The sequence below is a fragment of the Pinus tabuliformis genome, chromosome 8 (assembly GCF_031772625.1).
Source record: "Pinus tabuliformis cultivar Carrire ecotype Pingquan chromosome 8, CPIR1, whole genome shotgun sequence".
Classification (NCBI taxonomy): Eukaryota; Viridiplantae; Streptophyta; class Pinopsida; order Pinales; family Pinaceae; genus Pinus; species Pinus tabuliformis.
This window is the reverse complement of record NC_142294.1, coordinates 799,719,756-799,738,429: the sequence shown is the minus strand read 5'-3', so window position 1 is coordinate 799,738,429 and position 18,674 is coordinate 799,719,756. Positions and strand designations below refer to the sequence as shown.

At 36.0% G+C, this 18,674-nt stretch overlaps 1 pseudogene; it reads right to left on the bottom strand.

Moving 5' to 3' along the window:
- Positions 1–7,434: 7,434 nt before the first annotated feature.
- On the bottom strand, positions 7,435–17,003 carry LOC149237989 (alcohol dehydrogenase 1-like; annotated as a pseudogene).
- Between the last annotated feature and the right edge of the window lie 1,671 nt (positions 17,004–18,674).

Genomic DNA, 18,674 nt, shown 5'->3' with positions numbered 1-18,674 from the left:
TCATTTCATTAGAACAACGCCTTCATGAGGAGGTAATCCAGTCATTTTATGAAAAAAATATGAGATCTTTGTTCAAGTAAGTGAAAAATATTCTTTCGATAACTCAGTGGTAAATGATAATTTGTTTGCAATGTCATATGAATATGATCAACAATGTTTTCAAATTTTAGAAGACCGGGGAATTAAGGACAATCATTCAGGTTTTTCATGTTTGGAAATTTTATTTCAAGAACACAATAATCACTTGAGCAAAACAAAACAGAAAGTATTATCTCCTCTGTCTGAAGATGCGATAGATTGACTCCTGAAAGGTCATGTTACAGCCCAAGCTAACGCAGATCTGCAGTGTGCACATGATCAAGAAGGTGTTGGTGAAACATTTTCCTCTTTTGAAAATGATGACAATCTTGAAATTAGATTTATAGATCAATGAACAGATAATATTTTCTTTCATGAAGATGATAAGGTTGTCGTTTTGATGATCTTGAAGATTGTTTTCTGTTTAAGAATAACCTAGATCATGAAATTGAGGAATATGAGCCTGAGAGAGACAATATGCCAGAATTTCTCATGCTCGAGGAATTTACAGCTAACACCCAGATGGGAGAAGCTTATACTGCTTTATTCCTTCCTATCACTCAGCAATCAGTTGTTCTTTCAGATCAGAATGAAGGGAGTACTTGTATTTTTGTTGCCGGATCTCAAGACAAGCTAGTGCTTCAAGATTTTAAGATCCCTTCGACATTCTTTTGCAAGCATTAGAGAAGATAAATGTTTCCTGGTTCATTATCATAAGCCTTGGTTTCAGTTGTTATTGTGAGTTTCCTACATGTAAATTGTTCTACCTGCTCAGGGAAAATGAGAGAAAAATTTCAATATGTAGCCATCTGCTAGATTGGTTACATTGGAAGGCCCACTTCACATGATTGTACATATTTCATCAGTAGGAAGGTGGTTGTCATCATGATTTGAAGCCCTCAAATCTCGATGGTTTGCTGCCATTAAAACGCTTTGTAAGTACTTGTTTCAGTTAAGTAAGTCTTGAGTCATTTTTTATTTTTGTCAGTTTTAAGTGTCTAGTTTCAGTTGCTGAATGTCTAGTTTCAGCTGCTGAATGTCTAGTTTCGGCTTTTGAGTGTCTTGTTTCAGTTTGAGTTAGTCTTACTCATTTCAGTTACGAGTCTTGAGTCTTGAGTTTCCATGTTTTGTTGACAATATAATGATTTTAGTTTTTTGAATTTATTGACTCCATAGCCTAATGGACGAAGGCACTACCTACTTTCCCCAGAGATCTATAGTTCTTGGCACCTCCATGGAGCTACCATACCCATTGGAGCCAATGTTAGTGTCTGTATCTTCATCCCTCCCTCAGTGATCAAAATTTTCTTGTTGCATTGCATTTTAGGTGTCTCATCTGATCAACTGCATTCCATTAGGATCATGGATCATCTGATGGCAGTGGCATTTTATAAATTTTTCCCTCATGATCTTTACCTACTAGCCCATTTTCAGGTCATTTACAGTCATTTTTGTCTTTACGTTTCCAAAAAGTCAATTTTAGGGTTTTAGGTTTCATTAGGTCTAGGGTTTCATCAATAAGGTCTTGTAAACGTTCAATAAAGGTCTGTAGGCATATGAGGAGGCCAATCAAAGTTTTAGCAACAATAATTTCCGTAATCACATGCTCAGTGATTGCTTTTTACTCAAAACCCTATTTTGAGGAAAGACAGAGTTTTTTATGTTTTCATCTACAATTTTTTTGTAATTTCATTTGTTCTGGAAATATGTAATAACTTCAGAGGTAGCCTTGGTTACGTTGCCAAGCTTCTGCAACTCCATCACCTGCAAAGCAAACAAAAAGTCAAAGCATTCAGTCCATCAAAGGAAAAAATAAAGCAAACTACCCAAAAACGGAGTTTTAAAAGCAAGTCAAAGGCAAACATTAGAAGAATGGGTTTTGTAAATGAAAAATCAAAACTATATGTATATAAACCATTTTTCATGTTTAAAGAGTTCATTTGTATCCAAAGGAGAAAGAGTGAGCAATTGAAAAGTCATGTTGAAGAAAAGGAGGCAGAAATCACAGCTAGTTTGATATTTTCAGAGGCACGACACACTGGGTCGTGGGCACAGCACATTCATCTGGCGCAGTGCATTGGGCATCGCTCTGTAGTGTAAGTTTTGAATGGGCATGATGGATTGAGAGGGCGTGGTGCACTGGGTTTATGGCACGGTGCATAGGGCCACAAGGCTGATTTTACTCACAACCTCATCCAAAACTTCAAATTTGCTAAATCCTCACTTGTTCAAGTAAGTTAACATTCCTCCATGACCACTGAGTGAGTTTATCTTGGTGCTTATGGTGATTTAATTGGAAAAAATTAAAACCCTACCTCCTTGCATTTATTGTCAAAAACAATTGCATAGGGTTTACAAATTGTATTTCTTGTTGCTAATTCCACTCCCAGACATTTCTCACTCCCTCACTCCTTCATTCCCTCATTAATTTTCTCCCTCTCTTTACATTCTCATCTACCGACTCCCTAAACCCCATATCCATAAATTACTAATCATAAATCCCTAAATCCCATTATCCCAAACCCTAACTAAATATTCCCAAACCATGATTGTTGTCCCAAAGCCTAAATATTATTCCCTAAACCCTTCTATTCCCCAAAAACATGTCAGTAACATTCCCATACCCCTAATACACATTCCCTCCATAGTCCTTCATACATCCATATCTTTGGCAGCGAAAACCTAAAGACACTATAAAATATCTTCATACTCATCTAAGAAAACTGAAACATTGGCAAACATGGAGTCAGATTCTTCCTATGACAGAGATGAGGAGACAGTTAGTGATTCTTCTAGAGAAATGCATGTACCAAGGAGACCCCACAAGGGTGGTAAACATAACTGTGAGGAGCCTATTTCACTTGCCGAGTTGTTGGCCTGTCCTCTTGTTGTTACATGCTTTCAACACCAATCTTGTTATCAATTCTGTGAGATGGTAGAGAGAGTCAGGTACAACCATGAGCTGGCTAGATTTTTTGTGCTACATATTCATAATGGCCAAGTCACTTTGGCAGGTGTGACATTCACCTTGACACCCGAGACTATTTCTCAAGCAATTGGCATTCCAAATGTCGGTGAGCAGTGGAATAAAAGGCAGCTGATTGACAGAGAGCATTATGAGCCTTACATCAAGGGTAGTTTTCAGAGACATGTCAGTAGTGTTTTTCCCTTCAGGTATCTAAAGGACACATATGCTCCCTTGATGAAACTCATAATTAAATATTTCAGCTGTGAGGGTAGATTTTCTCGCCTATATGCCTATCACATAAGATTATTGATGCACTTCACTAGGGTGAGAATGATGAATCTCCCCTATTTTATTTGCCAAAAGATTGAGAAGATGATCACCTTAGTTCATAGGAAGCCTCCTTAGTAGCAATATAACAACATATATTATTTTGCACTAATCAAAATTGTGGTCTTGCATCAGCTTGGTTTACAGAGCATATCATGGGAGGATTTCATTTCACATTAGGTATTTACAGGTCCTGAAGTACCCCCAGTAGTTTTTTATGAGACAAGAGGGCCTTCACATTAGCAAGAGGTTCATGAGACATAAACCAATAGTGTGCCTATGTTTGTGACATACCAAAAGGGCACTAGAAGGTTGTTTGGAGCATCAAAACGAGTACTATCTCCACCCGGGGTGGAAGGGGTCTCGTTTCCTCCATCAACAGAGTAGGTACAAGACAAGGGCAAGTAGCCCTTGCATGATGAGGTTCCTTCAAGAGGTCAAGAGGCAGATTTCATCCTCATTCAAGATGAGGACACTGATTTGGGCTCACAAAGCTCAAAGCTTGAATAGATCATTCGAGAGCAGCAAGAGGACATTAATGATTTATCTCTCAACCTGGAAAGAGCCAAATGGATAGTCAAATATCTGGAGCAAAGAAACAAACAACTATAGGATCAGCAAACCATTATGGAGCTACAAAACATACGAGAAAACCGGCAAGTTGCCAAGAGGAGGAAAATCATGCTAACACCACTTGAACAAGAAATTGATGCTGATCATGAATCTTGGCTTGAGATGGAAAATATGCACTTGTAGAAGATGCTAGAGAAGGCCAACAAGGAGAAAAAGATGTTGAGATACATGGCCTACCACTACTTGGCGAGAGACAAGGTGTGCAAAGCAAGAATCGGGATTTTGAAGGCCAAGTTGAAGAAAGCATTGAGGAAGAGAAAAGAGCAAGATAGACTCCAAATATTGGCTGAGGCCTCCTTGGCCCAACACAACACTTAGTGAAGGACACTCAACCCAAATTTAAAGAAATTTGGGATACTTTTTGCAATTTTCAAATTTTTGGCCTAAAAAACAGATTTTTCTGCTTGATGCGATGTGCCACTTAGCATGAGCTTTTGATAGAGACCTTCTTTTGAGGAAAACTCAACATTTTTGGATTTTTCATGGAAAAATATGAATTCCCTCACATGGCAAAGAAATTTTGACAGGTTTCGAGCTTCCAGAAAGGTCAAAAACACCTCAAAAATGACCTTTCTTCCCCTTTTTGGCCACACAGGAAGCAGTGTTGGGAGAACTCATTTTTGGAGGGGAAAATGGATGCCATATTCAAAAAATCCACCTGTTCTAGAAAGTAGACAGACAGATATTTCCAAAAAGTCCACTTGGAGAAAATTTAGTGCACGGGAAGGCTTCCAAAATTAGCTGCAAACAGCCACGGCGCATAGGATGAAATTTGCTCATTTTGGCCAAAAAAACTCTGTTTTTCGCTCAATTTCTTCACAGTTTGACTTTCCTCTTTCTAATAGTCAAACTCATGATATATTTAATGTGACTTGATTTATTTTGATGTAATTATGCTAAATTTTCACTCATAGAAGTGGATTCATCATGAAAAGGTAGTTTGCAACTAAATGAATCAGTTTACTAGTTTTTAGAGGCAAGTTGTTCCACTGCCTACTTTTTAGTTCTCAGTTTATATCTTGTTGAAACAACTCCTAAACTTATGAACTAAACCCCTAAAGGCTAGGATGAGTTGTTTGTTGCCTATATCTAGTACTTTTTCAGTCATTGGTAAAGGTTGGACTTTTGGGAAAGCTTGGAGCTTTATTGTATGCTCATTTCAATAGTTTGGAAAAGGAATAGACTAGGGTCTGTAGCACTTTATGGGATTCTTGTGGCAACTTGATTTGGTATTGTGTTTCCTTCTATAATTGCAAGTTTACATGTGTTTTATGTATGCCATTATCTCTCTTTGTTCATCTTAACTAAATGAAACAAGGATAAAGGTAGAATTCATTGATTTGCAGTGCTCTACCTAGGGTTTTGTTTAGTTATTTATGTTTTCAGCTGTTTGAAGAGGATCCCTGAGACTTTCATGCCCTCTTCAACTCCTCACCAGTCTAAAAGCTCTCCATCTCACTCAATTTGAAGTACCAAACCATTTTCCTACCTCGCCCCATAGAGATCTCTGCAAAACTGAGCCTCATTCCCCAGACCCAAATCTTCCTTTCACATTTGAGCCAACAAAACATCATCAAATTCAATCAAACTCCTCTGCACACATACCTAGCCTAAAATCAGTCTTCACATAAGTCATCTCAAGCCTCATTGATCATATTTTGCTGAGATTGACAAGGAGAGAGCCCTCTCCCGACCTGGTAGGGCTAGCTACCAGGTTAAGCATGGTTTGATGTTATCCTAGATCCTACCTTTCTCAACCTGAGGTAGATTTAGGCTCTAACACAGAGAATGCAAAACCTTCTATTATTATGTCAGCCACTTCTCAATGCAAACCTTTAGTTGAACTCCATGTGATCACGGTGATTCTTTTTAATGAACCATCAACTAATATTTGGTATGCCAGAGATTCAACGTAGTGCCTTTTCCTAGCATGTCAATCATCTCTCAATGCAACCTCTGGTCAAATTCCATGTCACATCATTTACTTATATATCCTAGAAAATATGTAAATCTGCTTAAAAATAATTATTGAGTTTTGTAAATAACTACATTTATTTGTCATATCCTAGAAAATATGTAAATGCTTAAAAATAATTATTGAGTTTTGTAAATAACTACTTCATTTATTTGTTATATCCTAGAAAATATGTAAATCTGTTTCAAATTGAATTATTGAGTTTTGTATATAGTTTTTCTTTATTGTTATTTCTTGTTAATTTATCTTCTTAAAAAAAAAAATCATAAATCAATTTAAAAAATTTAGTATTTGCAATCAAATTATTTAGCAACCTTTGGTCAAACTCCATGTCACCTCATTTATTTCTATATCCTAAAAATATGTAAATCTACTTAAATATCATTATTGAGTTTTGTAAATAGTTACCTTATTTATTTGACGTATCATAGAAAACATGTAAATCTGGTTCCAATTGAATTTTTGAGTTTCATAAATAATTTTTCTTTATCGTTATTTCTTGTTAATTTACTTAGAAAACAATTTCATAATTCAATTTAATAAATTTAGTATTTAGAATCAAACTATTTAGAAGATTTAGAATTTACAATGAACCTATGTAATCTCTTAAAACTTCCATCATTTAAACATATTTTATTTGCCGAAAAAAATAATTATTTTGATTGAATTCAAATTCAATATCATCATTGTGAACTCATAATTAAAAAATAGCATTACAATTAGTTGTTTATATTGAAAAATAACTAATTTAGATGATATGAATTTAATATAGGAAGAAATTTTTGAAAAAAAAAAAAATTGAAAAAACAAACCAACAAACCAACTTTCTAAAAAAATTGATACACCCATAAAATAGTATTAGACTGAAATCCATAATTTCTAATTTTTAAAATTTTGTATAACACATACATTTTTAAATATATAACAATGAAATAAATTAGCAAAATAAAATAAATCATCCAACCCGCATACCAGACTAATTTATTTAGGTAAGTTTCGTTAAAATTGATTAACATAGGATATTCCAACAAAATCCATAATGTATAATTTGTATATTTTGTAGCACCCCACCATATTTAAAATAATTGCCAAAAATTATGGGAACCAAAATTTATACAGCATGTAACTATTAACATCTTCCAATGCACCATATTTTTCACGGATCCTAAACTCAAAATCTCACTGATCCCCATCACAAAATTCATTCACATGACTTCCTCTTTAAACTTAAAATCACAAAATTTACTCACATGAATTCCTCTTTAAAATTAAAATTTCATTGACCCTAATCACAAAATTCATTCATCGAAATTTCACCCATCCCCATCACAAAATTCATTCATCAAAATTTCACTCATCCCCATCACAAAATTCATTCACATGATTTCCTCTTTAAACTCAAAATTTCATTGACCATAATCACAAAATTCATTCATGGCTTCCAATTGACAGTTTACTCAGTCACTTTAATCACAGTTCTCAAACCCTCTTCTTCAATAATGTAGTCAAATGCCTTGTTGATATCCTCAAAAGAAACCTCATGCGTAATAAATTTATCCAATTCAAGAGTCTGCAAAAATCAAGTAATGATCAATTAAAAAACTAATTACATCCTATCCAGTTCAGGCTGCTACAAAAATCAAGGAAGGATCTATTAAAAACCTAAACTAAATTTGGCAAGCAGAGACTAGTGTTGTCATGCAAATTGAATAATAATTGAATTATTACCTTATTCAAATACAACTCTACAAAACCTGGCAAATTTGAACAAGGTTTATAGTTTCAAAAAAGTTCCTTTCAATGTCCTCCCATTTCTGTAAGTTCACAGAATTCATTGCAAACACTGCTTCTGAATGAAGGACACCCACTAAAGCAGATACTTCATCCCTGAAAAACAAAATTATGATATCAAACTCCCTTTCATTGATCAGGTGTTTTCTTAAAAAAGAAGCAATCAACTTTTAGTTATTTTTCAATGATTATTAGTTATTTTTTCAATGACTAATATATTTTAAATGAAAGGGAACTCAGAGATAATACATCATGGAAGGCTTCAAAGGCTTGAATCATCGCCTTAATATTTCCCTATTTATTATGCAGTATACTCCTCCATTAGTTTTTTCTGCAATTTCCTATAAAAGAAATTGATAGCAATAAGTTCTCATAATTTAAATTTTTGCTAACAATGTATATTAGCAAAAACAATAATGATGGGAGATATAAACTCTTAATTGATCAAATCTTTTGTAACAACTTTATTGATAGTAAAAAAGTTCAAAAATTATTGGATAAATCTGAGTTAAAACACATCTATATTTTTTATAATATATATACATTATGAATTAAAGGTTTTCTTATAAAAGGAATTTGATACATCTACGTAGGCATAATAATTAGAGCAAGGAAATTTACTTTATGCACATAAAACATTAGCAGAGGGATTTCTTCCCCACCTGGGGAGTAGAGCACTAAGTTTCTCAAGGTGCAACAATATCCAGTAATGTAGGCAGCTCAACATACCTCTTGAATGGGGTTTTCTTAGTCTCTAGGGTTTAAAAATTTTGTTACGCCAAATGGTTTCACTGAGATTACAAAAGTAAACAACGAATTAGAGTAATAAACATATATACACAGAATATCCGAAATGGAAATGAGCAAAATAAGCAACCTGGTTCATATATGTCATTGCTTAAATCTATCCCAATTCTGAGAAGCTCCTGCAATTATTGCCCTTTCAGCAGCCTGTGTAGTTAAATCCAGATTAGAAGATTAACAAATATTAAACAATATGCTGATATTATTGGTCCTTAAAAGGAAAGTTTTCAGATTTTAGAACTACAGTATATACTAAGAATCATACACAAGAACATAAAAAAGAGAACACTTACAGCAAGCCCAATACTCCCAAGGCCAAATATTGCTACTGTCGAACCCTTCTTGGGTTTTCCTACATTCAAAGTAGCACCCATCCTTGATTCCACAAAAGAAATGAACTTTAAACAATAATAGTGATCAAAGAAACCATTATATGGTTTAACAGTCCAACCACCGAAACTTCCCTAACATTGATTTACCCACTTTGTAAAATAATGTCAACTAGGATAACTTTTCATCATCATCGGGAAATTACTTATAAAAGCATAAACAAGTCCAGGAAATAGTTTTCCCTTTAGCAGAAAAGGGTTTCAACAAAGGAAACCTTTACCTAGATTTGGAGTCCCTCCTCATGGGTAACATTAAAGTTTTAATTGAGCATCCAAAAGAAACCCAAACATGGAGGGGCAGGAGAGTGCTTATGATCATGGTCACAATCCTAGAGCAACCCATACCTTAGAGGCACAGGGGAGTGTTTATGAGCATAGTCACATTCCAAGGATGTTAAATTTTTGGATACACAATCTAATAATCAACCAGAAAAGGAGAACATCCCAGGGCAAGACATGCCTTGCAGAAGTGAGATGAAGGGCAGGGCAGGCGTGGTTTTCAGAGATGACCATGGTCTCATTGGAGGAATTTTTATTTTGGCATCAAGAAAATATGGAGGAAATGGTATGTGGGCATAGAAGAGGAAAGGACAAAAAACATAAAAAAGTCGTTTTAAAACTACAACAGAAGCTTATTACAGACCATATCAATCGGAAAGCTCATACAATACTTTCGGAAAATGGAAAGCGAGATCTCTTGAAAAAAATAAGCTATCCAACTTATTAGGGCAAAGGTGAACCCAAATAAGACGTTGCCTCCTCAAAATTGGAAAGAAGCCAACGAGGTAATCTTTAATAATGTATGAAGAAAATGATGAGTAAGGTTCTAAAGTCTGTTTTCATAGAAGACCTGGTACGCCCATCTACAGTGACCAATCTTCTTGGGCATTTTAGTTACAATCCATGTTACTTCAGTGAATATGGTCCTACATATAGCTAATACTGAACATGTGCTTGGAAAAAAATGAATAGAAAAAGATCCGTAAGTAATTTACCTATAGAAACACCACAACTTAAAATACAAACTTTGTCAAGAGGAGCCTCGAGATTAATTTTGGCCACACATCCCGCATGAAAAACGATGTATTGGCTAAAATTCAATGTACCAAGGAAGTGGTAAACCAATTTCTCATTGATGGAAAAGCTTGATTTTACATCATTTATCATGAACCCTCTCTCGGTTTCAATTCTTAACAAATCACAAATGTTGCTCTCTTCTAACTTGCAGTGTCTGCATTCCCTGCCTTCTTCAGTAAATACTAGAAGCACTTTGTCACCCGGCTTGAGGTCAGTAACGCCTTCTCCATCACTCTTAATGACTCTCTGTCAACCATTGCCACAATTGACAAAAAAAATTAATAACCATGAAGTTTTTTCCATGAAATACTACATGCCTGATTGAATTATTATTTCAAAATATATAATTTCATTGCAAGAACATAGTGTGTACCCTCCTGATTCATGTACAGAGATGTGGGGAAAGAGTGGAGCTTGAGCTTGTAACAAAAGCAATAATAGACATTTCATTACTAAGAAAATTTAATTGCACCCAAAGAAGCTAGATGTTGTAGAGCCCAAGTGGGCAGATATCCATGTGTGCATATTTCTGTGTTTGTAACCCTAATAAAATATATTTCAAATCTACTAAGAACCAATGGGGATTAAAAGAACAAAAGTGTAAACCTCTAACATAATGATTGACTTTGCTCCTCCAGGTTTTTTATACCTCTCATGCTTGAAACTAATGTTAAGATGGAAAAATTTGGTTGCAAATATCCTTTTCTTCCCAAAATACAAGGTCAATGTGGCACAATGTAGTATATGTTGGAATGATAATTTAAACTGCCGGAAACTAATAGTTGAAATGTAGCGGCAACTTGACTTCAATGAATTGGCAGATTTTTTCCTGCGATGCGATCCCATCGCATCGCACATTTCCTTGTCAACCATTTACTGCGACCCTTTGAATTATCTGCGATGCGATATGTGCGATGCGATCACAGATCGCATGATCGCAGATCGCAGATCACATGATTTAAAGGTTATAGAGGCGGTGGCACATCCTTCTCTTCTTGCGATGCGATGGTTTGATAAGCCATGCATTAAATTCCAGCAAGATATTTTGAGGCATGTAATTAATGACATTTACTAGGGTTGGTAAATGTAGGTGAAAACTTAAATTTTACTATTTTCTATTTTCATGGAAGTGGGAAAAAGCAACACGTATTGTAAAAAGATATTTTGTGTTGTTCATTGTATAAAAAACAAATATGCAAGAGCAGAGACGTGTAGAGAGTGTAGAGAGTATTAGCAAGAAGAGCTCATTCTTCTCTGCAACGCACAGCAGTGCTGAAAATATTACTTTCTGAGATAGTGGAATCAAATTCTGGAACTAAAGTTCCTGTTGTAAATCCCTCTGAGTTGAGGAAGACAAATTCTGTAACAGTTTTTATTATTATTTTATATGATTAAGATCCTGTAGAAAACCAGAGCGTTGTTCTCTGTGCAAATTTATTTTGTGTTTGAAATAAACAGAAATTTCCATCATGGTATCGGAGCTAGTCTAGGCACTCAGTGAGTTAAAAAAAACACAGAAATTGTTTTTTCACTGTAGGAGCTGTAAGAAGTTTCTTGAGCGTTTTTTTTCTTTTTCTCTTCCAGCATAGAAAGTCTTTGTTTGTTTTTTTTTACAGCCAGTATCTCTTTTTTATTTTTCACAAGTTAAGATGGCAGATGCTGGAACTAGTTTGACAAATCCCCAACTGCCACAGTTTAATGGGAAAAACTATAGTTATTGGTCCATAACCATGAAAGCATTGTTTGCTTCTCAAGGAATATGGGAGCTGGTTGAAACTGGCTATGCTGAACCGGCAGATGCAACAGCGTTGGCTGCTTTGACAGCAGTAGAAAGAGACCAGTTGAAGAGTGACAAGAAGAAGGATGCCAAAGCCCTCTTTTTCCTCTTTCAATCAGTACATGAAAGTGTTTTTCCACGGATTGCAGCAGCAACAAAATCCAAGGAGGCATGGGATATTCTCAAAACTGCCTATCAAGGCATGGAGAAGGTGAAGACTGCAAAGTTGCAGATGTTGAGGAAAGACTTTGAAAATCTCAGCATGAAGGAATCTGACACAATAGATTCATTCTTCACTCAGGTTATTGGCTTAATAACCCAGATAAGATCTCATGGTGAGATTCTTGAAGATAGAAGGATTGTAGAGAAAATCTTGAGATGTTTACCCTCAAGGTTTGAATCTATTGTGGTAGCAATAGAAGAAACAAAAGATCTCTCACAGTTCACGGTAGATGAGCTGAGTGCTTCTCTTTTGTCTCATGAACACAGACTGAGTAGAGGAACAGATTCCTCTTTTGAGCAAGCATTCAAGACTCAGATGTCTTTTGGCCAAAGAAGAGGTCAAGGCAGAGCAAATAACAGAGGTCGTGGAAGAAGCCAAAATAGAGGCAGAAATTATCCTGCAAGCACAAGCGGAAGGAGCTGCAATCAGAACCAAGATGAAGGTTCAAGCAAACAGCAAGCTCATGGACAAAGGTATGATAAATCCCAAGTCCAATGTCATTATTGTAAGAAATATGGGCACTATGCCAATGAATGTAGGAAAAAACAAAGTGACATGAATAATAGGCAGAATGCTAATTTTGCAAATGAAGAAGATAAGAACCCAAAGAACGTGCTGTTAACATGTAACATAGCACAAGACAAACAAGAAGATTTTTGGTTCTTAGACTCAGGTTGTAGTAATCACATGACTGCTAATATTGAAATGTTTGCCAATCTGGATGAAAATGTGAAATCTGAGGTAACAAAAGGGACTGATGATACGATATCTGTCAAGGGTAAGGGCAGAGTTAGTATCCGAGCAAAAAATGGAGAACAGATGATTGTGCCAGATGTATACTATGTACCTGGTCTGAAATGTAATCTTTTGAGCATTGGACAGCTCATTAACAAAGGTTACAATGTGTTCTTCAAAGATGATTTGTGTACAATTAGAGACATACCTCCAAGTAAGAAGATCATTGCACAGGTGCAGATGACCAGCAATAGAATGTTTCCTCTCAAACTCAGGGCAGATTTGAAGGAAGGCAGAACTATTGCGGCTGTAACACAAGAAGTCTTTCAGGAACAAGTGAAAGATGTGAGTTGGTTGTGGCATTTGAGATTTGGACATCTCAATTTCGGAGGCTTGAATCTGTTGCACAGAAAGGGAATGGTAAAGGGATTACCATTGATCGAAAAACCAGACAGCCTTTGTGAAGGCTGCATCTTGGGCAAGCAACACAAAGAAATCTTTCCAGCAGGAAAGAGTATAAGGGCAAAAGCACCATTGGAAATTGTTCACTCCGATGTGTGTGGACCGATGCAAACACCATCATTTTCTGGAAATAAATATGTTTTAACTTTCATTGATGATTACACCAGAAAGACATGGGTGTATATGCTGAAACAGAAGAGTGAAGTGTTCGAGAAATTCCACCACTTCAAAACTCTTGTTGAGAAGCAGTGTGGGCATTATATCAAAGTGCTCAGAACAGATAGAGGAGGAGAGTACATCTCCCAAGACTTTCTGCGTTTTTGCAGAGAGAATGGCATACAAAAGCAGTTCACCGCAAGGTATACACCTCAGCAAAACGGTGTTGCTGAAAGAAAGAATAGGACCATTCTTGACATGGTCAGAAGTATGCTGAAGGCAAAACACTTGCCGCATGAGTATTGGGCAGAAGCTGTCACTTGCGCAGTTTACATCTTGAATAGATGCCCAACTAAAGCTGTCATGAACAGAATACCAGAAGAAGCATGGAGTGGTCAAAAGCAAATTGTCACTCACATGAGAGTATTTGGTTGTGTGGCATATGCACATGTACCGGATCAGCTAAGAAAGAAGCTGGATAGTAAGGGGGAGAAGTGTGTCTTTATTGGCTATTGTGATGAGTCAAAAGCATACAAACTCTATAATCCATCCACCAAGAAATTGATAGTAAGCAGAGATGTGCAGTTCATTGAAGATGAAGCTTGGGATGGAAGCTTAGAGAAGACAGTGAATGTGAAGACAACTGTGTCTCACGAAGAAGAAGAGGAAGGGACAGCAGCAAATAATCCTTCCTTGGTGGCCCCTCCTACACCACAGCAAGTACAACAAACCACACCACAAACTGGAATTCGAACAACCTCAAGAAGTCAAGGAAGTGCTTCTCCAAGCACATCACAGGGATCAGATATACCCTCAAGTTCGGATGGAACTCCAAGTACACCAAGAAGACCAAGATTCAAAAATCTGAATGAGATTTATGAACAAGGAGAGGTAAGTAACAATACCGGTCTGAATTCATTATTCGCTTTATATTGTCATGTTGATGACCCAGTCCATTTTGAAGATGCTGTAAATGAAGATAAATGGATTGAAGCAATGAATGAAGAAATTGGAGCAATTGAGAAGAGTAAAACATGGGAGTTAGTGGACCTCCCTGTAGGAAAAGATGCCATTGGAGTTAAGTGGGTCTATAAGACCAAAAGCAATGCTGAAGGCAAGATTGACAGGCACAAAGCAAGACTTGTTGTGAAAGGCTACAAGCAGCAACAAGGCAAAGACTATGATGAAACCTTTGCACCAGTAGCAAGGATGGAAACAGTTAGAACAGTGTTGTCTATTGCAGCACAACACAAATGGAAGATTTATCAAATGGATGTTAAATCTGCATTCCTGAATGGAGTGTTAAAAGAAGAGGTTTATGTTGATCAACCTCCAGGCTATGAAGTTGAAGGCCAAGAGCATAAAGTTTGTAAACTGAAGAAGGCTCTTTATGGGTTGAAGCAAGCTCCAAGAGCATGGTACAGCAGAATAGATGCTTATCTGATTGAGAATGGGTTTGACAAGTGTGATGGTGAACCCACACTCTACATAAAGGAGAATGACGGTAAGATTCTTATCGTTGTTCTATATGTAGATGATTTGATTTTTACAAGCAATGATGCTTCTCTCATTGCTGATTTTAAAGCAGTCATGAAAAGTGAATTTGAAATGACTGACTTGGGCTTCTTAAGATATTTTCTTGGAATTGAAGTAGACCAAAGTGAAAATGGCATTTTCATTTCTCAAGATAAATATGTAGAAGCAGTGTTAAAGAAATTTAACATGCAGAACAGCAAAGCAGCTGTGACTCCAACTGTAGTGGGGTTGAAATTCACCAAAGAAGACAGCAGCAAGGATTTTGATCCAAAATTGTACAAGAGCATAGTTGGCAGCCTTATGTACTTGACTACAACTAGGCCGGACATTATGCATGCTGTGAGTTTAATCTCCAGATTCATGGAAAGACCGAAAGAGACTCATTGGCAGGCAGCCAAGAGGATTCTAAGGTATGTGAATGGAACGAAGGGGTTTGGTATTTTATACTCCTCTTCTGAAAGTTTCATGTTGACAGGTTACACTGACAGTGATTGGGCTGGAAGTGTTGATGATAGGAAAAGCACATCGGGATATGTGTTTCATATGGGATCGAGAGCCATCTCATGGGCTTCCAAGAAGCAACCAGTTGTGGCTTTGTCAACAGCACAGGCAGAATATGTGGCAGCAATAGCAGCAGCATGCCAAGCAGTGTGGCTGAGAAGAGTTCTCAGAGATTTGTGTCATGAACAAGGAAAGGGCACAACCATTTACTGTGACAATAGCTCAACAATAGCATTGTCTAAAAATTCTGTTTTTCATAAAAGAACAAAGCACATAGACACCAAATTTCACTTCATACGTGAATTGGTTAACAATGGTGAGATTGTTTTGCAACACTGCAGAACAGAAGAACAGTTAGCTGACATCCTGACAAAACCATTGGCAAAGAAAAGCTTTGATCATTTCAGGAAATGCCTGGGTATGCAGAAAAAACCCAGCAGTTAAAATTAAGGGGGAGTGTTGGAATGATAATTTAAACTGCCGGAAACTAATAGTTGAAATGTAGCGGCAACTTGACTTCAATGAATTGGCAGATTTTTTCCTGCGATGCGATCCCATCGCATCGCACATTTCCTTGTCAACCATTTACTGCGACCCTTTGAATTATCTGCGATGCGATCGCAAATCGCATGATCGCAGATCGCAGATCGCATGATCGCAGATCGCATGATCGCAGATCGCAGATCACATGATTTAAAGGTTATAGAGGTGGTGGCACATCCTTCTCTTCTTGCGATGTGATGGTTTGATAAGCCATGCATTAAATTCCAGCAAGATATTTTGAGGCATGTAATTAATGACATTTACTAGGGTTGGTAAATGTAGGTGAAAACTTAAATTTTACTATTTTCTATTTTCACGGAAGTGGGAAAAAGCAACACGTATTGTAAAAAGATGTTTTGTGTTGTTCATTGGATAAAAAACAAATATGCAAGAGCAGAGATGTGTAGAGAGTGTAGAGAGTATTAGCAAGAAGAGCTCATTCTTCTCTGCAACGCACAGCAGTGCTGAAAATATTACTTTCTGAGATAGTGGAATCAAATTCTGGAACTGAAGTTCCTGTTGTAAATCCCTCTGAGTTGAGGAAGACAAATTCTGTAACAGTTTTTATTATTATTTTATATGATTAAGATCCTGTAGAAAACCAGAGCGTTGTTCTCTGTGCAAATTTATTTTGTGTTTGAAATAAACAGAAATTTCCATCAGTATAATGCACTTTGATTCTAACTTACATGGCCTCTGGAGGTGCCACTTGCACTTCTTCAATCTTCAGAGGTTTCCCTAGTCCCCAAGCAACAACCACTATAACAAAAGTCAAATTTAAAATATCAGAAAGCAAGGAGAAATGGAATACTCAGAAGGAAAAGCTTGTGGCCCATTGCTACACAGATTATTCGATCCCTCCAGTTTGGAAAATCTATTTCAGGGTTCGATCTGGGTGCATCCCTGACACTACTACACCACCACACCCGCTTCAAAGTCAATGGAATCCCATTCGTAGCGGCAGGTTTCTGAGGGCGATCTTGCAAGCCGAAGTGGAGACTTTGAGTCTCTGGCCTGAGAGCCGACATTCTCCAAAGCAGGCATAGGTGAAGAAGGAGATATTTACCCTGGCTAATTGCGACGAAGTACTCTGAATATGGTAGGCTTGCAGCTCTGAGTGCTTTAGATGCCCGGGTGTTTGAGACAAATGTTAATTTTTAAGTGGATAGAACAATGAAAATAGATACTTTTGATTGGAGAGGTGAACAGTGTTTGGTCACCCAAAGCCAACAAAAAAATGCCTTTCGGCGTAAAGATATTTATAGGAAATTAGTTTTACAATAAGATAAGTTTTTAAATGAAATGCTTTATTTCTAAAAGCTCTTTCGTAATCATGCACAATTATAAAATGTAATCTATAAAGTTGAGTAAATTATTTTTATTCAAAATAGTTTTTATATAAATGTAATCTATAAAGTTGAGTAAATTATTTTTATACAAAATAGTTTTTACTAATTACATAAGTAAGAAGTTAAATTTTTTAAAATAAAGTATTTAATATTTTAAAATTTACTAACGGAGTATAGAAATAAAATAAAAAAACCTATTTTTTTTATTTTAAAAGGAAGAAATCTTGAGTAGAGTTGTGGATTTGGCGTTGAGATAAATGTAGGAAGACATCACTTCATTGTAGAGCCAAAACAAGTTTATCTATTGATTGGCATTTAACTTTTATGAATTATAGGCTATAATTTATTGGTTTAAAACGAGGATAATAAATTAAAAAAACCTAGACATCGACATTGTCATGGTGAGCAAAGAAAATATGGTCATTAGCTCAATTCAATAAAGTTGAAATGTTTAAAGGATAATAAATTACCAATCCAAGTGTTATATTCCTGTATGATCACAATCATCGTAGTGATTTATATTCATGGTTATGGTTTTCAAACCCATCGTTACAAAACAACAGTTGAAACATCGGAAGGATTACATGGAGTGTTTCCCTTAATGACAATAAGCATGACCCTATAAAATTGTGTGCTTATGTTTCAGTCGCATTTTCCTTCTCTATTAGGTTTTTTTTTTTAGATGTACGCCTCTTTATGGTTTGAAGATCCACTTAGATATCTAAATTACCATGGTTTGAATAATAAAGTCATAGCCTCTTCCAAATATTTTACCACACACTTATACCGAATAAACCTTACTTTAAATGCAAGTCATAGCCTCTTCCAAATATTTTACCACACACTTATACCGAATAAACCTTACTTTAAATGCTATCCTCTTTATGGTTTGAAGATCCACTTAGATATCTAAATTACCATGGTTCGAATAATAAAGTCATAGCCTCTTCCAAATATTTTACCACACACTTATACCGAATAAACCTTACTTTAAATGCTATCCAGTTAACAATGTTTAGGTTTATGTTTAGTTATTTTCCTCTCAAAAAGGAAGGGTAACGAATGTTTCCATGTATCAAAGTTATTAGTCTTACAAAAATTACGTGATTTTCTTTAATATAATATTTTGCAATTATGTTTAGTTTTTTTAAGTCCCACCTGAATGCATTGGCAGTATCGCAATTTTCTTAATCATTTTAAAGAATGTTGTGTGAAACTGGTTAAATCAATGACAACGCCAGTCGGGTTTGGGTTTGTGTGCTGTAGCTACTTTGTATCTATGCTTTTTGAATTTTTTTTTTTCTTTCTAGCACTGATTAAAGACCCAATAGAAGTTTGTTATATATTCAT